Raw genomic sequence first — 22,991 nt, 5'->3', positions numbered from 1 at the left:
CAAAAAAAAAACCCCATACTTCCAAGAACACCATCAGGAAAGTGAAAAGATGACCCGGGAACCCAGGGAGAGGTGGCCACCCAGGCGCCCCCCTTGATAACGGCGGCCTCAGTGGGAAACCTGATTAGAGACGGGATGTACACAGTTCATTAGCTCCGCCCACAGCCAGGCTCAGACGCAGCACAGGTAACTGTGCAGAGGGCGTTTCTCCCCAGGGTCCTCAGCGGCCGCGCTGTGCGATGTGGGAAGTGACGTCCTCAACAACGTCCACACCTGCCAGGCGGCATCCTCCGGGTGTCAGGAGCACCTCCCCGCCCTTGGGATCTAGACGAGATGGCCAAGAACCCCAAACTCCGTGCTCCGGGGCGGGGGGGGGGCCTGAAGCCCTCTAGGAGGAGGTCTGTTACCACCGGGGCTCTATTCTTCCCCGTTTGACCCCCACACTGGTGCCTGCTCCATACCACTGCTCCCCTCCTCGGGCCCCTCAGAAGCCCCCTCATATGAAGCATTGTGGGAAGAGAGCAGATGCCTCGGAGCAGCTGGTAGTTCTGAGGAGGGGGGTCTCACCATATCCCGCAGAGCGAGTAGCTCTAAGGTGACATTTTAGACAGCTCCGAATCTGCCCATGGGACTCCTCACTTGGCCTCCCCCCCACCACCCCCCGCCCCCGCCACGGCAGCTCCTTCCTTCCTCCTCCCTCCTTCCTCACCTTCTCTTTGGAGACACGTGTCCCCTGCACCCTAAGCTTGCCTTCTTTCAAACATCAGCTCCTGCCTTGTCAGGAAGCAAAGACTTTTCCGAACGAGCACGTCCTCTCTCCTCTCATCATGCCAGCTAGTGGAGCGGGGACAGTCCTGTGGCTCGGGAGCAATCCGACAGCACCTAGGATACGAAGTATGCGTAACTCTGTGGCGTCCCACAGGCAGCTCCCACGCAGGTCTACAGGAGCCTTCACGAGGATGGTTCTCGAAGTGTTGTTTATGGCAGGGTAGTGTAGGATTAAATCAGCGGTCCAGCATCAGGAGGACAGATAGGTGTGAGCCACGCGGCCGTCAGGAGCCACGAGCAAGGTGACACATCATCCCCGGGAGATCCTAAGAATATGGTGCTGAGTAAAGAGGTATGTGATGGGCAGGGGCTATACCATGAAAACACTTCCGTGAACTGAGAGCACCGGCATCCATGAATCATACTAGATAGTTCTAAGGATACCTGGGTATTGAAGGACATCCATGGGAGGCTAGAGGGCGCAGGGGGGGAGGAAGGACACTGAAATAAGTCTGCCCGGGGCACCTCACAGGGCCTGAGTGGAGGCCTGTGCCTTGGCTCACGCACCTGGGAAGAAAGAGGCAAGAGTGGGGAAGGGCATCGTGGCTGGAGGGAGAGGGTGAGCCGCCCCAGGGGGTGTGAAGCAGTTGCGGGGGGTGGGGCTTGTGTGTGGGGACCCAGGCAGGGCGGCAGCCCTGAGGGTCAGCATTTGATCGTGCAGCCCTGGGAGAGAGCAGGGGTGGGAGGGCCAGGGAGACATGGCCTTCTGCATGCCTCTCTGCCGAGGTCGGAGTAGGAGGCTGAGCCAGCCAGAATTCTTGGGCCACCTCTGGCTGAGTGCAGAAGGCGGCTGTCCCCAGTGGAGGGGTGGGAGTCTTGGGCCCTAGAAGCGAGCCAAGGGATGTAGATGCTCAGAAATGTGCGGACGTGAGCAGCTCTGCAGTTCCTGGCCTGTGGCTGGCCAGCCCTGAGCCAGGCCTGTATTCTGCCTCTCTCGTATCCACCACCCTGGAGGCCAATGGCTCCGCACCAGGCTTGAGCGGGAGGGACCCCTAGGGCAGAAGTTCACTGTACGTTGACTCCAGGATGTGGAGGCCCTGCCAGGGCTGGGGGAAGAGGCGGGAGGGGCGGGCTTCCTACTCGCGTAGACACAGCCCAGGAGCTGGCCCACGGGTGGGTAGGAAGGAGGGCAGTCGTGCACGGGGCTCTGAGAAGCTGGAGACGTGGGTCCCCGCCTCTGCCTGTCCTTTACCAGTGGCGTGACCTTGGGCAGGCTGCTTCCCTCCTCTCCAGGGATGTTGCGAGGTCAGGTACACTCCTGGAGGTGGAGGAACTTTGTAGCTGTCAGGTGCTGCTTGAGTGGGAGGTGGAGTGAAGGGCTGGCCTTGCAGCCCAATTCAGCGACTTCAGCGGGGCAAACGGAGTGTTCCCGGGGGGCAGGCAAGCGTCTGGGCTGCAGGCTGGGTCCTTCTCTTTTGCCTGCCCTCCCAAATTAGCACCTGTGCTGGGGCATGTGTGAGCCTGGGACCGGATCCCTGCCCTGGCCAGGACACAGGGGTGGAACCCGCAGAGGCTTCAGCTGGAAAGTACTATCCTCATGAAAAGGGTTATCACAATGGCAAGATGGGCCTGATATTTTTGAGAAGCAAATCATCTGCGAGAGAGCAGCCGGTCTCTTTACATACGGCGGGCGCCCGGTGGGAGTGCGGCTCACCGGAACTGCCCGCTTGTAGCCCTGAGTATGTCGTGGGAGCCACACTGGACAGCTGGCCAACGCTCTTTCCATGTGGCTCTGGCGGATGCACTCAGAGACCCGGAGACGCAGGCCAGGCCCATCTGCTTGAGTTACTCGCAAGCGCGCTAGGTCAGTGCCCCCTCCCCTGCAGCTAGACCCTTGCCAAGGTCATAGGTGCTCAGTAATAGTCCTGGCCAGCATTCCAGGTCTCAGAGCCCTGGGCAGCTGCCCAAGGCTGGAGGTTTCTGCCCTCGTGGTCCCCTCCCAGAAAGCATGCTTGTTTGGAACCCTGGTTATGAAGCAGCCCAGCTGGCAGTCCTGTGAGGGGCAGGTGATGCCAAGAGAGAGCATAGAGGCCCTCCCAGGTGCTCTCTCCGAAGGGTACTTTGGTGGGGGGTGGGCACACTCCGGTCTGACCTCACCCTTCCCATGCAGGGGTTGCATCCACGGCACTGTCACATGGCCATCCGGGCTCTGCTTACATCCTTCTGAGGACAAGGAGCTCACTGCTTTGTGGGCAGCTGGGCTGAGTATTTTCAGGCGGATAGGGAGGATGGAATACAATATCTTTAAGTGCTGGGCACCATGCAGGGCCCACGGAGGTGCCCAGGTAATTTGTGCCCTCCTTGCTCCCAACGGTTGGGTGGTCTTTGTTAGCAAGTCCTTCCTGGGGCACCTGGGGGGCTCTGTTGGTTGAACGTCGGGCTCTTGGTTTCAGCTCAGGTCATGATCTCATGGTACATGGGTTCGAGCCCTGTGTCAGCACTGACAGCATGGAGCCTGCTCGGGATTCTCTCTCTTTCTCCTGCTCTCTCTCTGCCCCTCCCCCGCTCATGCGCATGCATTCTCTCTCTCTCAAGATAAATGGATAAACTTTGAAAAAAAGAAAAAGAAAGTGCTTCCTGTGGTGACCAGTCACTCCCAGCCATTGGAAACGTCCTTAGGCTGCCATCTGGAGTGGTGCAGAGCAAGTCCCGTCCTGTGTCCTTCAAAGTGTCTAAAGAAAAGCATCATGTCATCCCCCAACCTCTTCTCTCGCAGTCCTCTCACCCTTCCCAGACTTCACACATCCTGATGGAATCCTCAGAGTAAAGCAAATCACTATTGGCCATGGTCTACTGTACCTCTCCCCACAGGAGAACGGGGCATCCGCATCCAGCTGAACCAAGGAGGAGCCATGTTCCTTGTTTAGGCCGATGATCTGTGAGCAGAAATGTCACATGTCCCTTTCAGGCCAAAGCTGCAAGAGCCAGTCTGTGGTTTGCTCTGTCTCTTTTCCCTCTGTCACCAGATAGAATTTCCCAGGTAAAGGCTACTTTGTTAGCTTGGGTTCCAGAGCTAAGATGACATGGGTCAGAGCCACCATAAATGTGGACCATGAGCGAGAAGCCATTGAGATTTGGGGATCTTTTGTTACTGCAGTGAAATGCAGCATATCCTGATCGATACACAGTCATTTGCTAATGTCTCTCCCAACAGGATCTCCAGCATCAAGGGGATGTGAGCAGTATGGATGCTCTCTATGAGCAGGGATTGTGGAACCATCTATTAATTCAGCGTCTTCTACAGGAGCAGCACATGTGCTCATAACCAACTTATGAGCTGAACGTGAATATGAATGTAAACAGCTGGCAAACCGAGACGTGCTCATTCCTTGCTCAAGCAAAGAAGCACCTCTAGCTGAAGAGACCATTGTCCTTCACTGGCATTCGATTCGCCCTACTGATTCTCGGCCATCTCCCTATCCTGGTGGGTTAATTTTTTTGAACATCTTACTATGAAATTTTCAAACCTGTAAAAACGTTGAATGAATCACATGGTAAACACCTGTGTACTCACCACCTTGATTCTGTAATTTATATTTTAGTATCTTTTACCACATATCTACCCACCTGGATATCCATCGTACCTTTTGGTAACTTCCAAAGTAAGTTGCAGACATCAGTACTCTTCTCCTGCCGCTCCCCCCAATATTCCAGCGGGCATACGTTGACTAGAGATCAATATCGATTTACGTGTTTTTGGTATATACAACGAAATGTACGAGTCCCAGGTTTTGACCGACGCGAACACCTGTGTAGCCCCAATCGCTCTCAAGATAGAGAACATTACCGTCACCCCAGAAAGCTCTGTCAAGGCTTTCCCTGGTAACGTCCATCTCAACCCTCTAGAGGCAAGCACGTTTTGATGGGTTTTGCCCATTCTAGAAACTCAGATAAGTGGACTCTTACAGTGTCAGACTTTTTTTTTTTTTTATCAGCAACACGTTCTTGAGAGTCACTGACATTGCTGCGTATGTCTGTGGCTTGTTCCTTTTTGTTGGTGGAGTAGTGTTCTGTTGTATGACTATACCACACTGTGTTTAGGTTCCATCCTACTGATGGACAGCTAGGCCATTTACAATTGTTGGCTGTTATGAACAAACCTGCTAAGAACGTTTGTGTTTGAGCCTTTGTGTGGACATATGTCTTCATTTCTCTTGAGTAAATATTTAATACTGGAATCGCTGGCTCATATGTAGATGTATATTTAATTTTATAAGACACTGACAGATTTTTTTCCCCCAAAGTGCCTGTATTCTCTTCACTCCCACCAGCAATGTCTAAGAGTACACCCACTGCTCCACAGTCCTGGGTTAATTCTGAATCTAGATCCTCATTCAACAAGCTTGCCATCCTTTCTAGCTGGTGTGACCTCGGCGTTGGTTAATAGATATACTGTGGTCCATCCAACTCATTGTCAAGCTCTTGGGCTAGGATAGAGTCCCATGGCTGTGTCAGAGGCCCAGTCTGTGAATAATTAGTTGCTCCTTCATCTGTGTAAATGCACCACTGAGTTATAACCTGTGCCCATCACTGCCGAGGGGACAGTGAGACAGTTTGTCAAATCAAGAAATGCTATGCTTCTAACATCTTCTTCCTAATGCCAGTCAGGTACCAAAGAGGGGAAGGGGTTTGGGTTGGCATGGCCAGTGGCGGGGCCCTGCATAGCGGCGACTATTGCTTCCTTCCAGAAGAGCCTGCAGACGCCATTTCCCAGTGCTTGTGAATCAAGCCATTGAATAATTTGCGAATCTTGCTGGAGATAAAATTCAAGCTTAACCGTATGCGGGTCTTTAAATGTCTTCTTTGAAAATGGGTACAGAATCCCCCCATGACTTATCTGTTGGCACCCCTCGTGCCTCCCTGATTTTTCAAAGGTCACATAGTGAAGACAGTGAGTGCTTGGCCGTGTCTGCAGATTTCTGTAGTTCCTACCTGGGGAGGGGAGGGAAAGGAAGGAGGCAGACAATGGACATTACTGAATACCTGTTCGTGAGCTAGGTGTATGTCGTACACGAGCCATCTCCTCTCGGGTGTCATCATTCTCCTTTCAGATGAAGAAACTGGGTCCCACGGAGGCTAAATAACTGCCCGAGGTCACAGGGGGGATAAACGGCAGAGCTGGTATCTGAACAAGATTTGCATGGGTTCAAAGCTTCCTCCTACAGACTCAGAAGAGCCCTTTGGTGGCCTTGAGCATTGGTTGTGAACCTCAAACCTGTGTTATTTTGGGGGGAGGCTGTTCCAATGGAGTCATAGGAAAGCTTTCCCACCACTGAGAGCAGTGTTTGGGCCAGCCCACACTTGATGGAGGTCAGCAGAGGACGTGGGCCTTGGAAGTGAGCATTCTTTTCATTACTGGTACACCGGATGCAGTGCCCTGGCCTGTCCTCACTGGAGGCCAGATAGGTGGAAAGCAAATGGCCAAGCTCAGTCAATAAGTGGGCGACCAGGATCTAAATCCAGGCCTCTCTACTCCAAAGAGTGGAGGGTGGACTGACCCTGCTCATGCCTTCTGCCCACGATGTGAGCCCATTAGAGTTATGGCAGGCCCAGGTGTCTGATATTGGGGTCCGCTGTGAGCCCCACGGGCTTGCCCAAAGGATCTATTTCAGCATGCTCCAGGGAAGGGGTGGGGATGATGACCTGGTCCTGGGAGATGAGATTATTCACCGGATTTCAAGGTTGTCAGTCACCACCACCCTGCAAATCAGGGAGCATCTCGAGGCACCATTTACTTCTAAATTTGTGAGGGGGAGGCGGGATTTGGGAGGGCAGTGCTGAACCGTGACAATAATTAATTTTGGGAAAGCGACTGCGCATCCAGAAAGACAGCCTCTCAAGTGCCCCAGAGGACAAGCAGCCCTTGAAGGTAGCAGGGCCAGGGGACTGGGACAGGGAGAAAGAATGTTTGCAGGCATTTCAGATGTTTGCAGGGTTTGGCCAGATTGCCTATGAAGATGAAGGATTATGGCATTATTGCCTAAAGCCTGGCATGCAGTAGGCACTAAATAAGACACTTAAGGTCAAAATTGTACATGTCGTAAACAGAGCCATTTTCTGTGGGCTGTTAATATTTCTTGGAAGGAAAGGTATAGCAGATGAGGACCCAGTCACCAGAGAGGGTTCTCTGGTCCAACAATGATGCCTTTGTGATATTAGCTGTTAGCTGAGCTACTGGCCCTGGGAAACTGGGTTTAGAGGGTTTCATTCAAGTGGCTAGGGATGAAAACGCAGGGCTGTTTGGAGTCTGGATGGAACCAGAGGACAAGTTGTGCATGTGTCTTGGAGCATGAGTAGGGCAAAAGTACAGAGCCTACAGGCAGCCCGTCCCTAGGGCTTTGGGGGTGGGGTGGGATGTCCTATAGGCTCCTTCAGTCTGGAGGGCCCCCAAGCCTTGCTGGGGTTGCTCGAGCTTCCCTCCGCTCTGAGAGAAGGGGTGGACACAGGGACTGAACAGGGCCAGGGAGACCTGAACCCTAGGGTCCAGCTCTGTGCGGTGCCTCGTGGCCCACGTGAAGCGGGGTTGACAAGGAGCCTGATCATGTGAGCAGGAGCCCCATGGCAGAGTCCTGCGGGGAAGGGCACTGGGCTGGGGAGATAGGGTTCCAGTTAGGGCTTCATTATGTCTTCTGAGCATTCACAGACCCTTCTAGTCCTTTGTGCCCTCAGCTGTGAAACAGGGACGATGATGCCAATCCCTGACCTGACCAATTCACAGAGCTGATGGGAGGCTAGAAGGAGATAATAGGCACAGCTCTGGTAGGGTATGGAAGGTTGTGAAAGACCATTGTTCCTGCCATAGCAACAAGGATCAGGGACCTCAAAGGCAGATTGAAATAAATTATCCAAACTGAAGAGCACAGCAGACAAAAATTTTTAAATGTTTCCTTTAAAGCCATAGGAAAGCTGTGGACACACACACACACACACACACAGTCCAAGTGAACTAAATTACAGAGAGGGCAAAGCCTTTCAGGAGAGAAGAGATTGGCAGTTGCTTTCATACTGCCTGGGGGGGGCGGGGGTTGCGGGTTGCCTAAACTGGGTAATGGAGGAGCAGGCCTGACAGGTGGAGGGACTTTCCTGGGAAAGGAGACAATGTCCAAACTTTCAACAACCAGGTGAACTTGTCTGGTATATTAGAGTCTAGAGGAGCCCCCAAAGATAGAGCTATCCTCTACCAGCTGGCCTGCCAGTTTTTCTCCAGGGAGCTTTGGCTGAATAAGCATCAGCCGGGGCCGGGTCTGGAAAGTATGAGATACATGATAGATTAGATAGATAAGCAGATAGAAACATAGATAGAGGGGCACCTTGGTGGCCCAGTCGGTTAAGCAGTCGACTCTTGATTTCAGCTCAGGTTGTGATATCTTGGTTCGTGAGTTTGAGCCCCATGTTGGGCTCTGTGCTGAGAGCATGGAGCCTGCTTGTTGTTCTCTCTCTCTCTCTCTCTCTCTCTCTGTCCCACCCCTGCTCGTGCTCTCTCTCTCTCTCAAAATAAATAAACATTAAAAAAAAAAAAAGAAACATAGGTACACATACACACACACAGATATCTCACGGTGCTTAGATCCAAAGCCCTGATGGAGGGGGATGGGACCTGAACTCACCCTTGAAATATTAAAACCTCAGTGAACTGAAACTAACCCAGCTGCCATCTTGCTCTACTCTTGATAAAGACCAATGAGATAAACCCCTCAGGCTAGCAATCTGACAGGAAATCCAAAGAGAACATCAATGAAAACAAGAGTGGGTTCTTTGAAAAGATCAATAAAATTGATAAACCTTTAGCCAATCGAACTAAGAAAAAAAGAAAGAGGACACAAATTACTAATATCAGAAATGAAGGAGGGTTCATCACTCCAGCTCCTTTATTAAAATGATAATAAGGGAATATTATGAGCTGATCTATGCCCACAAACTTGATAATCTATGCAAAACGGACCAATTCCTTGAAATATACAATCTGCCAACTCATGCACGGTGAAATAGACAATCTGAATAGGCTTATATCTATTAAATAAATTGAGTCAATAACTAATAACCTTCTAAAACAGAAAGCACCAGGCCCAGATGGGTTCACTGGTGAATTCTACCCAGCATTTAAGGAAGAATTTATACTAATTTTCTACAATTGCTTGCGGAGGATAGAAGCAGAGGGAATACTTCCTGACTCATTTTGTGAAGCCAACATCACCCTAACACCAAAACCAGAAAAAGACATTACAAGAAAACTATGGACCAATATCTTTCACGAACATAGATGCAAATAAAAGCTTGGAGAATCATTGCTAGGAGACTTATACTACAAGAAATATTTAAACATTTTTTTTTTCACCGTTTGTTTATTTTTGGGACAGAGAGAGACAGAGCATGAACGGGGGAGGGGCAGAGAGAGAGGGAGACACAGAATCGGAAACAGGCTCCAGGCTCTGAGCCATCAGCCCAGAGCCCCACGCGGGGCTCGAACTCACGGACTGAGAGATCGTGACCTGGCTGAAGTCGGACGCTTAACCGACTGCACCACCCAGGCGCCCCTATACTACAAGAAATATTAAAGGAAGTTCTTCGGGCCAAGGGAAAGAAGCCCAGACTACCAGAAAGAAATGGAGACTCTAGAAATTGTAAACATGTGGACAAATATAACAGATCAGTCCCCCCCCCACCCGGTTTTTAAAAACGCTTTTGGGGGCGCCTGGGTGGCGCAGTCGGTTAAGCGTCCGACTTCAGCCAGGTCACGATCTCGCAGTCCGAGAGTTCGAGCCCCGCGTCGGGCTCTGGGCTGATGGTTCAGAGCCTGGAGCCTGTTTCCGAGTCTGTGTCTCCCTCTCTCTCTGCCCCTCCCCTGTTCATGCTCTCTCTCTGTCCCCCCAAAAAATAAATAAATAAACGTTGAAAAAAAATTTTTTTTAAAAGGCTTTTGGCCATTTAAAGCAAGAATAATAAGAATGCAGAAGTAAAATATACAGTAACACTAGCACAAAGGACTGAGAGGGGTAAATAAATTACACCATTGCAAGACTCATTTATTATCCTGATGTAAGTGATGGCTGCAGGAGTGTACCCATTTCAGAGATTCATTGAGCTGTATACTTAAGATTTGCACACTACATTGTATGTTAATTATACTGTACTGCAATAAAATACTGTTCACATAAAAAGAGAGAAATAATGGATATATGGAGCTCTGTAAGCTGTGGAAAACTCACAAATAGAACAGATGTTTATGTTTGTCAGGGAGGGAATCAGGTCCTGCTCCCCGGAAGAGGCTGTTACAGGCTGAAGGTAGAGATGGGCTGAGAGGTTCAGTCTGCTTCCTGCTGTGCTGACAAACGCAGGAATTTCCCTCTGTGATTGACTCCTGCTGGAGCCCATCTTCCTGCCTTCATGGGAGCCCCAACAGGACTTGGCCCATGAGATGAAAGGTCCTGAAGTCTGCCTTCCTGTTCTGGGACCTGGGGTGGGGTTGTGGGGTGGGGGTGGGGAAGCTGGGGAGCTGGAAGACTGCTCACACCCTTTCTGGGACCCTCTCCTTGTGGTGGGGAAAACTAGAATGTCAGCCTGGAGGGGACTTCTGATTCAGTCAATTCACTGCTGCTGTTTTGCAGAGATAGGACGTGGGGCTTAGAGAGAATAAATCTGAGAAATTGGACTTGAAAGCAGACCTCCTCTTTGCACTAGAACAGCTGCCTGGGGCCCATTTAAGCTTGTCTTCCCTGAACAAAGCCAGAGAATCCAGTTATCCCTTTCTCTGCCCTTTAAAAAAAAAAAAAAAAATTCCCCTTCCACCAATGCCCATGCTTTGTTAACTCTGGGAAAAGCAGCTGATAAAACTAGTTCATACTAAGGTGTGAGTGACTGATACCCATTTAAAGCCTTCCTAAAAAGGGCATGCAGATTAACCACCTCCAAGAAACTGTCTTAATGATGTGATCCCATCCAGTATGGCAGGTTGAGGAGAAATATTTGGGGTCAGGGGCAGGTAAAGGAGGTGAGGAAAGCGTTGTCAGTCTGCAGGCAGCATGGTGTAGGAGAGACGGCAAGGTTCTGTCTCTAAGTCACTGGCTCATCTCGGGCCCATTATATGACCTCCCTGGGCCTGTTTCTTCCTCTGTAAAATGAAGGCTAGACGCGAGAACAGCTCAGAAGTCCTTCACCTCTGACATCCTGGCCCTTTTCATTTACATCCTTCTAGCACTCACGTTACAAGAGTGGTTTTGCTACTATCTTTGGCTCTTATCACTTTGGAAGGAGATTAGAGCCTTGGGTGTGGGGGGTCTCCAGAAGGAAGGTCACTCAGTGGGATGGACTCTGAGTTTCCCCCTTCCCCCAGGCTGCCTCTTGAAAGAGGCTGGAGGGGCCTTCTTTGCACACCAGAACCCCGACTGTTTCCCTGGCCTGCCCAGGGCAGCAGTGCTCTCCCTGGATGGGAGTGGGGGGTGGGGAGACAGCCCCACTCAGGGGCCCCAGAGGGAAGTAGGGGACCACCGCCAGAGGGGCTATTCTCTTTCATCTTCTCCCCAACATGGGGCCTCACAGCCACCTCCAACGTCTTCACCAATTCCCAAATTCCCCTCACCTGCAGCACCTCTGGGCCTTTGCCCAGGAGCCCCCTCCACCTCGGCTCACGCTCCTTCTATCACTGAAGTGGCTCCCCGTGGCTCCCCATGGCAGGGTGCGGTTCACCATCGAGGATGGACGGCCATTTCCAGCTTCACTGGGGGGTTCCCTTGCTCCCGGCAACCCCCCCCCCCCCGTGGGGAGGACCATGTCTCGTCCCTCTTGTCCACCCACTCCCCAATGCACAGTGTCTGCTTCCAGTCAGGGGTCCAGGTCATGCGTTCTGATCACCTCAGTGGGATGGCCCAGCACAGTGTCGCTGAGTCCCCTTGGGAGACTGAGGAAGGGACAGGCTGAGAAGCCACAGAGGCAGAAGATTCTGGTTTCAAATCCCAGCTCGTAACATAGGAGCAGGTGAACTGGGACACTTGGCCTCATGCCTCTGAGCCTCACCATAAAATGGGGGACTAGCGGGGGGCCTTTGCAGACCACGCTGAGTGAAAGTAAGTGAGACAGTGTATATGGAGCAAAGTGCTCGGTTAATGACAGTTCTCATCCTTACCGTTTATACTCCTATTACCATCTGGCAGACCCCGGCCAGGCCACTCAGCATCCTGTTTTCTTGCTTTCAGGATTCAAAACTATTTGTTTCCAAAATAAAGAGAGCAAAGCCTGTCAAATGGCAGTAGTTATGTGATAATAAAAGGAGACTTCATGGGACTAAGACTAAGGGAATGAGGCATAACACTGACAGCCACCAGTGCAGACTGACAAAGAATCATCGATGCCACTCCCCAAGGGATCAGGGGGAGGGGATGGGAGGGTGGGGGGAGAGCCCGGAGGACACGCGTTCCTGGCCCCTCCCCTTGGGCTGCAGATTCTACTCCAGGAAATGGGATTCCAGGCAAAAGGCTCAAGAGCAGACTCCTGGGGCCACCGGATCTTCGTCTGGCCTCCTACAGTGGTCTCAGGGAGCCTGAGGCCTGTTGGCAGGACTTGCTGTCTGATCAGAGAAGCAATGAACCCGTGCCAGGACTGGACCTTGGAGCACATTCGCACTAGGCTTGGCGGATCCTGGGCCACGTGTAACCACTCCTGGGCCCATCACGCACCTGTTCCTGCTGAACCTGCAGAAGCCTTGGGATTTCTCCTAAATCCGCGCTCCAGACTGCCAGGCCCGGCGAGTGGACCACTGAAGAGCTGCGGCCAGATCCGGAGTGGCCCCGAGCCCTCGCATGACTGGATCCATTTTCTCAGCTCCGTTGTCCACAGGGGAAAGCAGTGACTTGGGCCTGGCCGAGGGACCTGGACAGTTCCTTAACATCATCGTTCAGAGCCCTGTTTCCTCTTGCTCAGGCGAGGAGGTTGCGTTGAGCTCTCAGGCCTCCAAAAGCCCACGTAAGTCCTTGTCAGTGCTGCTTGGAGCTCCTGCCTGGTTTTGATGGAACATCTCTTCCCAAAATTCCCCGAGAAAAGGGGCCGACGAGGCAGCTATGTCTGCAAATGTCTTCAGCGTATCGTCACGCTTGATGCGTAGTTGGGCCAATGTATTCATCCAGGTTCTTGTAGCAGATGGCTGGCTCCAGGGAGGATTTGACTCCCTGGCTGGTTGACCCTTTTGGCCCCCAGCTGCTGCTGGGGCAGCTCCCCCTGACCTTGTGCACGTGTCCCTCTCTCGACCTCCATTGTAACATCCTGTCACTAACCGCCCTCGCCGCCCCCCTCCACCCCCGCCTGGCGATCATTACAAACAAACACAGCAAATAGGCAAAGAAAACACTAACGGACAGCAACTTTAATTCCCAGCCAGGCACATGGAGATCACATTCCAGGAAAGTATTTTGACAAGAGGCACCTCCTGGGCAAAAATGGAAAGCATTAAGAAGAAAAAAAAAAAGAGAGAGAGCCCACCCCTGCCTCTCCCAAACTCTGCTCTAGCAGTAGCTGCCTCCTGTTTGAGAAGACCTACATCTCAGGAATATTAAGTTTTTTATTGGGGTTCTTCCCCCCTTTTTTTCTTTGTTTTGGCAGAGAGGGCGTTTATTTTTTGAATGAGTACAGCAGCAGTCGAGGTAGACCTGGGGTAACAGCCAAACTAGGCTGAGGCCTCCTTTTGCCTTGGCTTGGGGGAGGGGGGGCGGTGAGGCGTGGGGCCTTTTGCCGGGCCTCACTGGCCACACAGCCTCCCAGTCTGTGGCATTGTTTCAGGACTCCTGGTATCAGAACGAATGGACAAATAGGGCGTCGGGTGGCTCGGTCGGTTGAGCGTCTGACTCTTGGTTCCGGCTCAGGTCGTGATCTCATGGTCCTGGGATGGAGCCCCGGGATTCTCTCTCTCTCCCTCTCTCTCTGCCCCTCCCCTGCTCGCTCTCTCTCTCCTCTCAAGATAAATAAACTTAAAAAAAAAAAAATTAAAAAAAAAGAAGGAACGGACAAGTAGAGCGCAGGGAGCAGGCACAGTGGTGCCCAGCCTGGGATCCCGGCCGGGGGTTGCTGGTGCAGATCAAACACTGTCAGCAAGCTCACGCTGCTGAACTGGGGCCATCTCCTGGAGAGGCACGGGGACGATGTGACCCCCTGCTCATCCTTGGGGAGGCAGGAAGGGACTGGACTGACTCCATCACTCACTCTCACTCCGACCTCCCGTGGAGAAACTCAAGGTTGGTGGCGGGCTTGAGGTCACCAGCAGCTAGTCCGGGACCCTCTGAGTGCCCCTCGTGGATGCTCGCCATCCCACTACGCGCACCCGGACTCCTCCTCCAGCTCCGCAGACCCCAGGGAGGGGTCCACTGCAGGGACTGGGCCGGGTTAGTCATAGCTCAGCAGTTGGGAGAAGGGACGCTCCAGCAGCCACCTCTGCGGTCTTTCTGGGTGTGCAAGGAGAAGCCTCTGAGAAGCGGGACCGCGTACAGAACATGACCCCATTTGTGTAGAAAACAAGGACTATGTATTTTGTGAGAAAACGATGAATATCTTACTCCCGTATTTGAATTTTAGAAGGTTCAGAGGAAGACCCCCCCCCCAAAATTGTTAATAATGATTACTGGGGAGAAGGAAACGTTTCATCGTAGACATTTGGTACCTGTTTACCATGAACAAGTATATATTTTTGCATGGAGTATTTTTATGAAAAAATAATACCAGCTGAAGTTACTATCTCTAGGGACAGAAACTTGTTTGGGGGAGCAGGAAGTAGTTAAAAGACACATTAGCATTGCCTAGAATATTCAGGTGTGTGGGGTTTTGGTTTTTTTTCTTACAAAAAGATGTTCTTGAGCAACTTAAAAAAATCTTGAAAACCTAGTAAATAAATAAAAAATAAAACTCTTGGCTGCAGCTCCTGAGCACTGCCCTCCCCCCCCCCCCCCCCCACCATCCCTCCTCCACCGCCACCCTGCCTGGGAGGCTCAGGTCTCAGGAAGGCAGATTTGGTCTGCAGCTGAAGGAAGGCCTGCAGAGGCCACACTGGCTGCACTCAGGCAGGAGCCAGGCCCAGAGTGTCTGTGTGCTGTGGCCAGGGCAGCTCGGCGCTCAGGAACCCAGCTCCATGGGCCTCTAGGAGGGGAGCTCAGAAGTCACAGCATATATCCAATCCTGCCATTAGCTTCAGGGGAGCAGGGCTGGCCCCAGGAACCCGGTCCACATCCCCAGAAATGGCTGGTGCTCTTGCCACTGAACCCTGCTCCCTCCCCACATGGGCAAAGCACCATTCCAGTCTCCAAAGCCCCTCCAAGCCACTCTCGTTGAGTTCCCAAAGGGGCCCTGGCTGACCCTGAGCCCACCGGCTGCAGGGTCCACACCTTTGCCTGGTGAGAGGCTTGACTCAGCATGGGCTGGGGGAGTGGGTGTGCTTGGGAGAAGAGGTCCCAAGCCCCTTCCCGGCACCAAACTCCCTTCCCCCTCCCCACCCCCCTCTGCTCTTTGGTGGCTGGCAGGCGGCATTGTTCAGCACCTGACAGCTCCCTCTGCTCCCCCAGCTCCTGCCTCCCTCACTGTCACGTCAATTTGGACAGCTGTCATGCCAGCTCTGAAACACACCCAGTTTCCCCCACTCAGTTCTGGAAAGAGCCCTGGACAGGAGCCAGGAAACCCAGCCTGGAGTCCTCACTTTGCGTCAACCAGTCTGGCGACCTTGGCATTCTTTTCCCTGGGGAGTGAGAGGTATACCACCTTCCTGCCCAGCTGGACAAGAACATCAGGAGAGTTGAGGGCTGGAGGAGGGAGGGTTTTTATTTATTCAGCATTCAGCATTTACTAAGAACCTGTAGCATGCCAGGTGCAGTGCTAGGGGAGACTCTGATAAAGAAGAAGGGGTCTTTAACATCGAGGAGCTCACAGTGCATTGGGGTGAGCAGCTGACGAGTGGACAGAGAATTATCTGGGAATTCTACCGTGAAGGCATTTGAAGTAACAAAACAGGGCCTTGAGTTCTGCCTGGGGGAGCTTAGAAGTTTGCAGAAGAGGGAGTTTTTGATCTGGGCTTTGAGGGATGGCTAAGAGTTCACCAGTTAGAAGAGACCGGAGGAGGCCCATCGGCAGCAGGCAAAACAAAGAAAGCAAAACATGTTTCACCTAGAGATGCATTAGAAGGGTTGTGGTGGAAGATGAGGCTGAAAAGGCAGGTGGGCACCAGATAGCGTTTGGCCTTTGTGTTAGAGTACTTTTGGCAGCAACTAAAGGAGTTTGCCCATCTAAAATGTGTAAATGCACGTGATGCTTTTATTATGTCACATAACAAATAGAGGCAGGGCGTTGCCAGGGCTGGCTAATTTAGCAGCTCAATGATGTAGTCAAGGACCATTTTTCCCGCTTTGGGCTTGTTTCCTCATGGTCACAAGATGGCTGCCACTGCTTAGACAACATGTCCTCACACATCCAAAGACAGCAAATGGGGAGTTTCCCCAGAACTCTCAGCAGACTCCCCCCCAGGTCCCTTCACACACACACACACACACACACACACACACACCAGTTCTCACATTATCCCGTAGAGGGAGGAAGGAAGGGTAATTGGCACGGGGTCACCCCGAAGAGCAGCTCAAGGGTTCCCTGAAGGCTGCCTGTCTCTGTGGGGAATGTGCAGATGGCAGTGGAAAAGTCAGGGAACCCGGAGCTCAGGACAGGCTCAGGACACATGGCGGAGTGGGGGACACCGTGCCAAACTCTTCCCCCTCAAGGCTGAAATCTCTCCATTAGAGCTTTGCTCCTTTGGATTAAGCATCACCCTCCTCTGTTTCACAATGTGAATACCAGTAGCAAGGCAGAGACACTCAGGCCACAGTGGGAGGCCTGTCCAGAAAGGCCAAGGGCCCAGGGTGTCTTGTTGGGGAGGAGGCTCTAAGAGAGAAGAAGGGGCCACCCAAGATGATCTCCGCTGATGTCCCTGGATGCTCCCAGTACTTCCTCTTAGAGCCCTCACTCTGCCAATGACCCCTGTCATGGTTGTGGCCGCAGAGGCCCGGGCTGAGGGTGGGTCAGTCGGGGGGACAGTGCGGCCGGGGGCAGAGTCTTCCCTGAGTGCTCCCTGATGGCAGGGGCACTAGCATTCTGCCTTCTTTCCAGACCAGGCAGCTAAGGCCCAGAGAGCCCTGGCACACAGCTGAGCGTAAGCAGAGGGAAGAAAGGCAAGGCTTCTGTACGTGCTGCCTGGGGGTGAGAGGGCTGTGGGTGGGCTAGAGGTCCCCCCCTCCCTCACAGAGCAGTGCCATTAGGTTGGCTCCAGGCTCCCCACAGGCAGGTGTGAGAGAGAAATAAACTTCCCTCTTGTTCACACGCTGTTACTCAGAGCCGAAATGAATCCCAAGGGGCATGAGCCCGTCGCCTTTTAAAGTCCTGCGAGGTGGCCAAGTGGCTTCTGGGAATGAGTTCCTTCGCCATGCACCCCCTCCTCGACCATTCCTGAGCCGCCACCTCCCTTCTCTTCCACTTGGTTCCTTGATACACGTCATGTCCCCCACTGTCCTGTGAGTCACCCCCATCCCCCCTCACCATCTCTCCCACACAAGTGGGACACATCATCCCCGCCTCCCCAGTCCGCTCTTCCCCTGAATGCTTTCCTGAGGCTGACTGGAGGTGGGGGCGGGCAGGTGGGCAGGGCCCCAAGCACACCCTGCCTCTCACCCTGCCTCTCACATCCCAGCCTACCCCCTGCAGGGCACTCTTCGGTCAGATGTGGAGACTGACCCTGTTGGAGGGGCAGTGTTGGGGGAAGGTGTTCAGTTCCCAAGAGCTGACAGAGTGAGCTTTCAGAAAGTGTGACCGGCTGTGGTACCTGGACAGGCTCCTTACCCCTCCAGTCAAGGCCCAACTCTCATTAGCTAGCCGTGGAGCCCACAGGCCCAACACTAGGCGTGTACTCCTCTAGGTGATGGCACTGCGTCTCCAAGAGGGCCCCTCTGAGAGGCACAAGCTCCAGTAGGGCCGCTGGGGTTGAGCTTCAATTCTCCGCGGTTGGTTCATTCCTCAGCTGCTCTGGCCAGCCGCCCCCGGCTGGGGACAAAGCCAGAGAAGGTACCAGGCAGGAACTGGCAGGGCTGGCCTTCAGTGCTGTCCGCCCTCCATCCTGCTCTGTGGTCACTTTTCTGGACCTCAGGTCCCCTTTAACAGAATGGGGGTAGATGCTCTTTGAGCTTCCTCTGGGTTCCAACGTTGAAACTGACACCTATTTCCGTTTGTAGCTGTGTGTGTGACTTTGGTCACGTTGCTTGTGCTTCCTAGGCCTCAGTTTGATTCCATGTGAGTGAAATAGACAATGAGAACCCCTGGAGATTAGGTCTTTGGGATGGAAGAATTGTAACAACAGTGACCCCGTGGCCCTCTAGCATTTGCAAGGTGCTTTTACCCAAAATATCTCATTGGACCCTCCCAACAACCCCGTGAGGCGGTGTTACTTTCACCGCCGGCTCGCAGTTGGAGAAACAAAGGCCCAGCTAGCTATAGGGGAACAGGTGGAGAGATGGGCCTTGCCATTCTGTCCCCTGTCACCAGATGAAAGGCCAGATCCCCAGGGAAAGGCCCGGGCATAGCACGAGGGAATGGTGGCCCAGAATGCCCGCCTCCTCACCTTTCTCTCCTGGGTTGGGATCTCTGGGAAGGCAGATGAGAGGTGGCCCCTCCCCGAGTGCGGGTTCGAGGGGGCAGAGAGATGCTGCTGACAGCTGTGCAGATAATTGTCACTTCTCCGTCGCTGCTAATAGCATGTTTAGCTTGCGACTCCTCTGTTTGCCTGGTGCCTCCCACGGGCCCCGAGCTGGGAGTCTCTTAGCTTCTGCTTGGGCTAGGAGAGTGATGACAGAGAGTGTTCCCCAGCCCTGACCACAGCCAGCAGTCTACTTGGACCCTGGACTTGGTGGGGGTGCCCTGCAATTCCATGCCTGGGCTCTGCCCCACCCTAGGAAGATCCCTCCAGGCTCTGGGAAAATGGAAAAGGCCTCCCGTTCTTGGAAACCCGGTTTCTCCATCCCTCCAAGGCCCACTGCTCTGTGAATCTCTTGCCCCCATGCAGGAGGACCTAGTGAGGGAGGATTCTGCATCTGAATGGAGTGGGCTTCACAGAGTGGGCAGGACTGGGGCCGGCCCACCTCTAGATTACACTTGGACCCCTCCTTCCTACCTGCTTACCTCCACGGGCCACCATGGGACACATCCTACATACAGATCTGGTCCTGCTAGAAAAGGTTGGACCCCTAGTCCCCAAGGCACAGTCAATCCTGAGCCCCTACTTGCCAGGTTAGTAGACAACCTAGCTCACACTCTGGGGGGCTGCTTCTCCCCCTGGCTCGTCCGCAAACCCAAGCGTTCATGGGCTTTGCAAGAGTGCCCTGCCAGATTTCCCTCCTGAAGACCCTTCAGGCTGGCTGTTTCCATTGCCCTTGGCCTGGTAAGTTATTGTCGCGCGGTGGCCCTGTCTTCCTCACTCCTGGGTGTAGCCCTTGCCTGATGAAAGGCTTTTCCCTTGGGAGTCCGTGGTCCTCTGCTGGGCCACATTCTGGTGACCCACTTGCCCAGACAAGATGGACCCCACAGTGAGCAGCAGAGAGCAGCTAGGGCAGGGGAGTGGGGGTTGGGAGAGTCTCTCTGTTCACTGCCTGTCTTAGGGAGGCACTTAACTGATGATGTTATGATTCCTTGTTTACCATATGCATCACTTCTGGAATGTTCCTTCCAGGAGGGTAAGGGCTTGGTCCCATGCATGGCAGTCTCTCCAGTGCCTAGAGCAGTACTAGTCTGGCCTAGACCCAGTACTCAGTTACCATTTGCCGACTGAATAAATGTGTACTCTTTTCCCTTAACATTATTTCACGAAGAATTTTCCAAGGTTGCCATTTTTCCTGGCCGCGTCATAAATATTCTGCCTTATTGACACATCATCTATCCGCTCCACAACTTGCAGAGCCTTTTGGCTGATTCCAGTTTTGTACTATTATAAATAATGTTGCTATAAACAGCCATGCGCATATAGCTATTTTCCCCTTGCAATTATGTCTTTGGGAGGAATTCCAAACAGTGGGATTACTGGGTCAAGGAACACGGCATATTTATGGCCCTGGTTATGGTGGGACTGGATGATGATCAGTCCCCAGGATGGCCCTAAGCTTTGTCTCTCAGTGCCGTCCACAAAACCCTTTGGTGCCTGGAGAGGTGCTCTCCCTGGCTCCTGATGGGCTGTGGGGCCAGGTGCCGTGACAAGGGAGTTTGTGGAGGGGTCAGAAGGAGGTGGCTGTGGGAACAGCAGAGATGGGGCGTGTCCCCCAGTTCCCGGGGCCAGGAACCCTGCTCTGGGAGCCTGGGAAGGCCACTTCCTCTCTCAGACCGCCTTCCTTCTCTGGGATCAGCTCCCTCCCATCCTGGAGAACCCACCCCAGTCTCTGAGAGGGGAGCAGTATCCACCTGGGAGCTGCAAAAAGGGGCAGACTCTGGTGCCTCAGCTATTTCTGGCTTCCCTCCTCAAGGCCCTTTGGTAGAAGGCCACGTCTGGGGAGAAACAGGAGGCGTGGAAACAGGTTTTGAGCAAAGGTCGGCATTACTGTAGAGAAAGGGTCCGCTGTCTCCAGTCTCCCCCCAAATGCTCCGTCTGCCTCGCACTTCCTTGCTCCCTGAGCTCCCTTAATCCATCATCAGTCCCCAGACCCAGGGTCCTGGATGGTAGAGGGGGAAGGGTCCACATCAGCCCCTTCTGGACCCTGATCTAGAACCTGCCTTCTACTGGAGGGGAGGGTGGCCGGGGTGTGGCCCTCTCCAGGCGTACCTGTCCAGTCCTGAAGAGACTCAGTCACAGTTGGTGAAGCCGGCCTGCTCCTTGGATGCCTGCACTTGATGGGGACCTTGCAGGCTGTATGCCTGATGGAGCCCGGCCCTCGTGATGAATGGTGTGCTGGGAAAAGGGGCTGCTGTTTCCAAGAGCTGGCGGAACCAACCCCAGCAGGGCTGGGTGGCAGAGACCTGGGTGCCCCCAGCACGGGGAGGGAGGAGTTGGGGCTCCCAGTGTCCCTTGGCTCTCCTTGAAACTCCTTCCAGGCTCTTCTGGCTTCCAGGCCTCTGGTGGCAAGAAGGTCTGGGAAAGAGTACAGAAAGAGCATGGGACTTCTCATCCTGCCTGTCACTAACTGGCTGTGTGACCCACGCTCCCTGGGTGGGTTAACAGCCGTTGACGCTAGGGCACTGACACTCACTCCTGCCCTGTGTGGCTTCTGCAGTGGCTTGGGTCAAGGCCTCAGCAGGGTGGGCCTCGCAGGGTGACTGACCTGATCCAGAGCTAGCTTCGTGGCCGGAACCAGACGGGTGGGAGCCTGGAAGGAGCCCGGTCCCTGCCTCCTGAGGTCAGCCCTTGGCCAGGTGCTAGGAGCCCCTCTAGGTAGGGGTGCCAGCCCTCTTTCCTCAGCCTCCCCTCCTCTTCCCATGCCTCACTCGGCTTCGCAGAGATGGGAAGCTTTTTGCTGGCTGATGAGGGAAACAATGGCTTTGGGAGCGTGTGGGTGCACACCGGGGGGAGCGTGTGGGTTGTGTGATTTTCCCGGACAGGCAGGCGTGAGAGGGAGAAGAAATTATTCTGTCTAAAATCTCAGAGATGAGTTCTTCTCCAGAGCTGGCAGAGTGACTGTTTCATGGCTGGGTGGGGAGGCACGAGAGAAGGTGGGCCATTCCCAGGGGCAGGCGTGAGGCAGGGCAGGGCCAGTCCCTCGTGAGGATCCCAGGCAGGCCATGACAACAAAGATAACCTTTTATATTTGCCCAGGCATCACCCCTTGCAAGGAGCCGTGACACCCATCATAGCAGCCGGTCCTCACCAGAACCCAGAACGACCATCGGGCAGCCAGACCTTGTAATTAACCCAGCTTACAGATGAGGAAACTGAGGCTCCAGGGTATTAACTGACTTGCCCAGGTCAGAGAGCCAATTAGTGATAGATCCAGGGCTTGAACCCAGGCCTCTGAACCCTGAAGCTCACCTCTGCCTGGCACCCACTCCTTAATGTCCACATGGTTTCTGAAGATGAAGACGGTGAGAGGCCACCAGAGCAAGGAGCTTATGTTGTGGATCCTTAGGTAGAATTTTTCAGAGGCTCCCTCCCATCCCCCACCCCTCCCCAGACTCGACCTTCAGAAGTATTGTCTTTCATGCTGGAAGGGGGAAAAGGTTGGGTTGAGGAGAAGGCTGTCCTCCTGGGACCCCAAGTTCCGAAGTGTGGGGAGTGGGGGCCTTGGCAACCCTGGGATTCACAGGGGGTCTCCAGCAATCTTTCGGACTTCTAGCTCCCAGCCTTGATGTGTTTTTGTCTTTGTTTTTGCACCACAGAAAAGGAGCAAGCTAACAATGGCAGGAAACTGAAGCCTCCCCAAGAATCTCTGCCTCCTTTGCTGGCAGCGTTTCCTTAGCATAGTGGGACTTCCTGTAGGGATGGGCCAGTGAAAGGAGAGTGGTCATTCTGGTAGTCAGTGGGGCTGTTTCTTCGATGCCAGGCTCATCGTGGTTGACTTCTCCGTCCACTGCAGTTCAGGCCTGCGGCATCTGATTGCTCTGACCAACCAAACGTCACAGGAAGCGATGTGCGTGTGACTTCCAGGAGGAAGCTTTAAGAGCCCATGTTAGTCTCCCCCGTCTCTTTCCGTGTTTGTGAGGTCCTGGATGCACCTGTTGAGATGCAGCCTCCATCATACTGGGTCACTGAGTGACGATATCCACGGTGGACATGTTGCATGTGTAAGACATTTTACTGCTTTAAAGCCATTGTGGGGCGCCTGGGTGGCGCAGTTGGTTAAGCGTCCAACTTCAGCCAGGTCACGATCTCGCGGTCCGTGAGTTCGAGCCCCGCGTCAGGCTCTGGGCTGATGGCTCAGAGCCTGGAGCCTGTTTCCGATTCTGTGTCTCCCTCTCTCTCTGCCCCTGCCCCGTTCATGCTCTGTCTCTCTCTGTCCCAAAAATAAATAAACGTTGAAAAAAAATAAATAAATAAAGCCATTGAGATTTGGGGGCTGTTTGTTACCACAGCATACCCGAACCTGTCCTGACTGATAGTCACCAAGTTGGCCAATAAGAACCTTGCCTAAGACTTTAGAATTAGGACCTAGGCCTTTCTAGTGGGCTAGACCCATGATATGTAAACCTTA

The 22,991-nt window shown here is 53.3% G+C and overlaps 1 protein-coding gene across 6 annotated transcripts in view; it reads left to right on the top strand.

The window, feature by feature from the left end:
- The first annotated feature begins 236 nt into the window (after positions 1–236).
- GPAT2 (glycerol-3-phosphate acyltransferase 2, mitochondrial) overlaps positions 237–22,991 on the top strand; it is a 53,059-nt gene continuing 30,304 nt past the window's right edge. For 4 of the 6 annotated variants that reach the window (XM_045446975.1, XM_045446973.1, XM_045446977.1 and 1 more), the window contains exons 1-3: positions 239–1,120; positions 4,073–4,252; positions 22,344–22,468. The gene's annotated coding sequence lies outside the window, so the exon portion shown is untranslated. Of the gene's footprint in view, positions 1,121–4,072; positions 4,253–22,295; positions 22,469–22,991 lie in introns of those variants that run through there. The other 2 variants (XM_045446978.1, XM_045446976.1) reach the window with 2 other exon arrangements.

The sequence above is a fragment of the Leopardus geoffroyi genome, chromosome A3, assembly GCF_018350155.1.
Source record: "Leopardus geoffroyi isolate Oge1 chromosome A3, O.geoffroyi_Oge1_pat1.0, whole genome shotgun sequence".
NCBI lineage: Eukaryota > Metazoa > Chordata > Mammalia > Carnivora > Felidae > Leopardus > Leopardus geoffroyi.
Note: the sequence above shows the minus strand (reverse complement) of the source record. Positions and strands in the feature narration are given on the sequence as shown.